Below are 6480 nucleotides of genomic sequence, written 5' to 3' on the forward strand. Positions count from 1 at the left end.
AATCCACATAGTAAGAAAGAAAGATCTACTACAGGCATTTCCAGTTGACTGAGCCTCGCATGTGCGGCCGAAAGTAACATCAGCCCCAAGAATTCAGTAGCTGTACTGTGTGGCGCCGTGGTCTAGGCACTTCTTGGACACCTGCTGATGAAACTCCTGTGCAAGATGATCTAGAAGCAGAACCTCAAATTGCGGGAGTAGAACCTAAAGTTGCAGGGGGCCTCAAATCTGACCCTATCAGAAACTTAAAATGGAGATGTGTCTGAAGAAACAATGGGAGATGGAAAGGTTAAAAAATCAAAACATTCCATGAATGTGGGCTTATCAGAAGCTCAAAGTGGAGATGTGTCTCAAGAAGCAGTGGAAAATATATAAGTTTAAAAATCTCCCCAGAAATCCACTGTATTAACCAACGGAGAAGCAGCAATGCAGTCTCCCAATTCAGAATCAAAAAAGGAAAAGAAGAAAAAAAGAAAAATGATGAACGATGTTGGGCCTGATACAAAAAAAAGAAAAGCAAAAACTGAAAACAAAGGGGAATCTCAAGAAGAAAGTGCTGAGACTCCTAAAGAAACAGAAAATAATGTGGAGAAAACAGATAATGATGAAGATGACAGTGAGGTGCCCAGCCTACCCCTGGGACTGACAGGAGCTTTTCGAATATACTTCATTTGATTCTCTATATAATCTTGTCAATGAAAACACTGTGAAGGCAATAAAAGAAAAGGGCTTTACAAATATGACTGAAATTCAGCATAAAAGTATCAGACCACTTCCGGAAAGTAGGGATCATCTAGCAGCTGCAAAAACAGGCAGTGGTAAAACCCTGGCTTTTCTCATCCCTGCAGTTGAATTCATGGTTAAGTTAAAGTTCATGCCCAGGAATGGAACCGGAGTCCCTTATTCTCTCCCTATGGGAGAACTAGTCATGCAAACTTTTGGTGGTTCTTAAGGAGCTAATGACTCACCGTGTGCATACCTGTGGGTTGATAATGGGTGGCAGTAACAGATCTGCTGAAGCACAGAAACTTACTAATGGGATCAACATCATTGTGGGCACACCAGGCCGTCTGCTGGACCATATGAGAATACTCCAGGGTTTATGTATAAAAACCTGCAGTGCCTAGTTATTGATGAAGCTGATCGTATCTTGGATATTGGGTTTGAAGAGGAATTAAAGCAAATTATTAAACTTTTGCCAACACATAGACAGACTATGCTCTTTTCTGCCACCCAAACTTCAAAAGTTGAAGACCTGGCAAGGATTTCTCTGAAAAAGGAGTCATTGTATATTGGTGTTGATGATGATAATACTAATGCAACAGTGTATGGTCTTGAGCATGGATATGTTGTTTGTCCTTATGAAAAGAGATTCCTTCTGCTCTTTACATTCCTTAAGAACTGAAAGAAGAAGCTTATGGTCTTCTTTCCATCTTGTATGTCCATGAAATACCTTTATGAGTTGCTGAATTGATTTGCTCGTCTTGGTCATTCGTGGAAAGCAAAAGCAAAACAAACGTACGACCACATTCTTCCAGTTCTCCAATGCAGAACTGGGAACACTATTGTGCATAGATGTGGCAACAAGAGGACTGGACATTACTGACGTGGACTGGATTGTTCAGTATGATCCTCCGGATGACCCTAAGGAATATATTCATTGTGTGGGTAGAACAACCAGAGGCCTAAATGGGAGAGGGCATGCCTTGCTCATTTTGTGCCTAGAAAAATTGGGTTTTCTTAGCTACTTGAAACAATCCAAGGTTCCACTAAGTGAATTTGACTTTTCCTGGTCTAAAATTTCTGACATTCAGTCTCAACTTGAGAAATTGATTAAAAAGAATTACTTTTTTCATAAGTCAGCCCAGGAAACATATAAGTCATACATACAAGCCTATGATTCCCATTCTCTGAAACAGATCTTTAATGTTAATAACTTAAATTGTTCTCAAGTTACTCTGTCATTTGGTTTCAAGTTGCTCCCTTGTTGATCTGAAAATCAAGAGCAATGAAGGCAAGCAGAAAAAGCATGGAGGTGGTGGTGGATTTGGCTACCAAAGTTGAGAAGTACAAAATCTCTAAACGCATTAGCAAGAAATCATCCAATAGCAGGCAGTTCTCTAACTGAAGACATGCTATTCTTTCATCTTGAATAACTTTGTTTTAAAATGAATTTTCCCCTTGATTTAACAGGATTGTTGTAGCCTTTAGAATTTAAACTTATCTAACACGAGTACAAATTGACTTGGGTCTCAAGCACTGAGCACTGTTACTTATGTCAAGTCTCTCTTCTATACTGGGATATAAAACAGGTTTTAATTTTCTTGGTTGCCCAAGGGCAGAGCAAGGAATATCTGGACTTTCTTGTGATTATATAATATTTTGATTTTAAATATTTCTCCCTCATACACACAAATGTATGTTACTGTTTTAATATAATTCTTTGTGTACTTTTTCTTCTTGTTTTGTGAAGATTTTTGTGTCATGGATTGCTGCACTTACTGCTGTATAAGGTGACCCAGTGTACTGGGTAGCTGGTGGTAATGCAGAAAGGAGTCTCAGGTCATTTTCTGTTTTTAGATATTTATTGGACTTTGACAGTATCTCATGACTCCTCCTGAAAATATTGCTAGCATCATAATGACAGGATCAAATTCACTCTTAACAATATTAACCTTAAATGTAAATGGGCTAAATGCCCCAATTAAAAGACACAGATTGGCAAATTGGAAAAAGAGTCAAGACCCATCAGTGTGCTGTATTCAGGAAATCTCATGTGCACATCTCAAGTGCAAAGACACACATAGGCTCAAAATAAAGGAATGGTGGAATAACTACCAAGCAAATGAAAAGCAAAAAAAAAAAAAAAAAAAAAAGCAGGAGTGACCTAGTATCTGATAAAACAGAATTTAAACTGACAAAGATCAAAAAAGACAAAGAAGGGCACTACGTAATGATAAAGGGATCAATGCAACAAGAAGAGCTAACTATCTTAAATATATGTGCACCCAATACAGGGGCACCCAGATTCATAAAGCAAGTTCTTAGAGACCTACAAGAGACTTAGACTACCAAACAATAATAGTGGGAGACTTTAAAGCCCCTCTGTCAATATAACACAGATAAATGAGATAGAAAGTTAACAAGGATACTCCAGACTTGAACTCAGCTCTGGACCAGGCAGACCTAATAGGCATCTATAGAACTCTCTACTCCAAATAGACAGAATATACATTCTTCTCAGCATCACATTGCACATCTTCTAAAATTGACCACATAATTGGAAGTAAAACACTTCTCAGAAAATGCAAAATAATAGAAATCATAAGAAACAGTCTCTCAGACCACAGTGCAATCAAATTACAACTCAGAATTAAGAAACTCACTCAAAACCACACAACTACATGCAAATTGAACAACCTGCTGCTGAATGACTACTGGGTAAATAACAAAATGAACACAGAAATAAATAAGTTCATTGAAACCAATGAAAACCAAAACACAACATACCAGAAACTCTGGGACACAGCTAAAGTAGTGTTTACAGGGAAATTTATAGCACTAAATGCTCAGAAGAGAAAGCAGGAAAGATCTAAAGTTGATACCCTAACATCACAATTAAAAGAACTAGAGAAGCAAAAGCAAACAAATTCAAAAGCTAGCAGAAGGCAAGAAATAACTAAGATCAGAACAGAACTGAAGGAGATAGAGACACAAAAGACCCTTCAAAAAATCAATGAATCCAGGATCTGCTTTTCTAAAAAGAACCACAAAATAGATACACCACTAGCCAGACTAATAAAGAGAGAAGAATCAAAGAGACATAATAAAAAATGATAAAGGGGATCTCACCACTGATCCCAAGAAATACAAACTACCATCAGAGAATACTATAAACATGTATATGCAAATAAACTAGAAAATCTGGAAGAAATGGATAAATTCCTGAACACATACACCCTCCCAAGACTAAATAAGAAAAAAGTCAAATCCCTGAATAGACAAATAACAAGTTCTAAAATTGAGGGAGTAATTAATAGCCCATCAAACAAAAAAAAAAGCTCAGGACCAGATTGATTCACAGCCTAATTCTACAGAGGTACAAAGACGAGCTGGTACCATTCCTTCTGAAACTATTCCTAGAAAAAGACTCTCTAACTTAATTTATGAGGCCAGCATCTTCCTGATACCAAAACCTGACAGAGAAACAAAAAAAAGAAAATTTCAGGCCAATATCCTTGATGAACATCGATACAAAAGTCCTCAATAAAATACTGGCAAACTGAATCCAGCAGCACATCAAAAAGCTTATCCACTACGATCAAGTCAACTCCATCCCTGGAATGCAAGGCTGGTTCAACATATGCAAATCAATAAATGTAATACATCACATAAACAGAACCAACAACGAAACCACATGATTTCAATAGATGCAGAAAAGGCCTTCAAAAAAATTCAACAGCCCTTCATGCTAAAAACTCTCAATAAACTAGGTATTAATGGAACATCTCTCAAAATAATAAGAGCTATTAATGACAAACCCACAGCCAATATCATACTGAATGGGCAAAAACTGGAATCATTACCTTTGAAAACTGGCACAAGACAAGGTCTTCTCTCACCACTCCTAGTCTACAAAGTAGTGGAAGTTCTAGCCAAGGCAATCAGGCAAGAAAAAGAAATAAAGAGTATTCAAATAGGAGGAGAGGAAGTCAAATTGTCTCTGTTGGCAGATGACATGATGGTATATTTAGAAAACCCCACTGTCTCAGCCCCAAATCTCCTTAAGCTGATAAGCAACTTCAGCAAAGTCTCAGGATACAAAATCAATGTGCAAAAATCACAGGCATTCCTACACACCAATAATAGACAAACAGAAAGCCAAATCATGAGTGAACACACATTCACAATTGTTACAAAGAGAATAAAACACTTAGGAATACAACTTACAAGGGATGTGAAGGACTTCTTCAAGGAGAACTACAAACCACCGCTCAAGGAAATAAGAAAGGACACAAATGGAAAAAATTCCATGCTTATAGATAGGAAGAATCAATATCATGAAAATGGCTGTAATGCCCAAAGTAATTTATAGATTCAATGCTATCCTCATCAAGCTATCATTCACTTTTTTCACGGAATTAGAAAAAAAAAAAAAAAACTACTTTAAATTTCATATGGAACCAAAAAAAGAGCCTGCATGGCCAAGACAATCCTAAGCAAAAAGAACTAAGCTGGAGGCATCATACTACCTGACCTCAAACTATACTGCAAGGCTACAGTAACCAAAACAGCACGGTACTTGTACCAAAACAGATATATAGACCAATGAAACAGAACAGAGGCCGCTGAAATAACACCACAAATCTACAATCATCTGATCTTTGACAAACCTGACAAAAACAAGCAATGGGGAAAGGATTCCCTATTTAATAAATGGTGTAAGGAAAACTAACTAGCCATGTGCAGAAAACTGAAACTGGGCCCCTTCCTTACACCTTATACAAAAGTTATACACAATTTTTGTATATTATTAAATATGGATTATTTTCTATATGTATTAAGAATATTTTGTATATTATTAAAGATGGATTAAAGACTTATCCTTTGTATAAGGTGTAAGGAAGAATTCAAGATTGATTAAAGACTTTGATAAGTCTTTAATTGATAAGACCTAAAACCATAAACACCCTAGAAGAAAACCTAGGCAATACCATTCAAGACATAGGCATGGGCAAAGACTTCATGACTAAGACACTAAAAGCAATGGCAACAAAAAATATTGACAAATGGGACCTAATTAAACTAAAGAGCTTCTGCACAGCAAAAGAAACTATCGTCACAGTGAACAGGTAACCTACAGAATAGGAGAAAATTTTTGCGATCTATCCGTCTGACCCAATATCCAAAATCTATAAAGAACTTAAACAAATTTACAAGAAAAAAATGAACAACCCCCTCAAAAATTGGTTGAAGTATATTAACAGACACTTCTCAAATGAAGATATTTATGCAACCAACAAACATATGAAAATATGTTCATCATCACTGGTCATTAAAGAAATGCAAATCGAAATCACAATGAGATACCACTTCATGTCAGTTAGAATGGTGATCATTTAAAAATCAGGACGATCATTAAAAAATCAGGACACAACAGATGCTGAAGAGAATGTGAAGAAATAGGAATGCTTTTACACTGTTGGTGGGAGTGTAAATTAGTTCAACCATTGTGGAAGACAGTGTGGCAATTTCTCAAGGATCTAGAACCAGAAATACCATTTGAACCAACAATCCCATTACTGGGTATATACCCAAAGGATTATAAATCATTCTACCATAAAGGCACGTGCACATGTATGTTTATTGCAGCACTGTTCACAATAGCAAACACTTGGAACCAACCCAAGTGCCCATCAATGATAGAATGGATAAAGAAAATATAGCACATATACACCATGGAATACCATGCAGCCATTA

General features: G+C 36.7%; 1 pseudogene; it reads left to right on the forward strand.

Moving 5' to 3' along the window:
• Positions 1–258: 258 nt before the first annotated feature.
• On the forward strand, positions 259–2128 carry LOC701586 (ATP-dependent RNA helicase DDX18 pseudogene; annotated as a pseudogene).
• The last annotated feature ends 4352 nt before the right edge of the window (positions 2129–6480 follow it).

The sequence above is a fragment of the Macaca mulatta genome, chromosome 6 (assembly GCF_049350105.2).
Source record: "Macaca mulatta isolate MMU2019108-1 chromosome 6, T2T-MMU8v2.0, whole genome shotgun sequence".
In the NCBI taxonomy this organism is placed as follows: Eukaryota; Metazoa; Chordata; class Mammalia; order Primates; family Cercopithecidae; genus Macaca; species Macaca mulatta.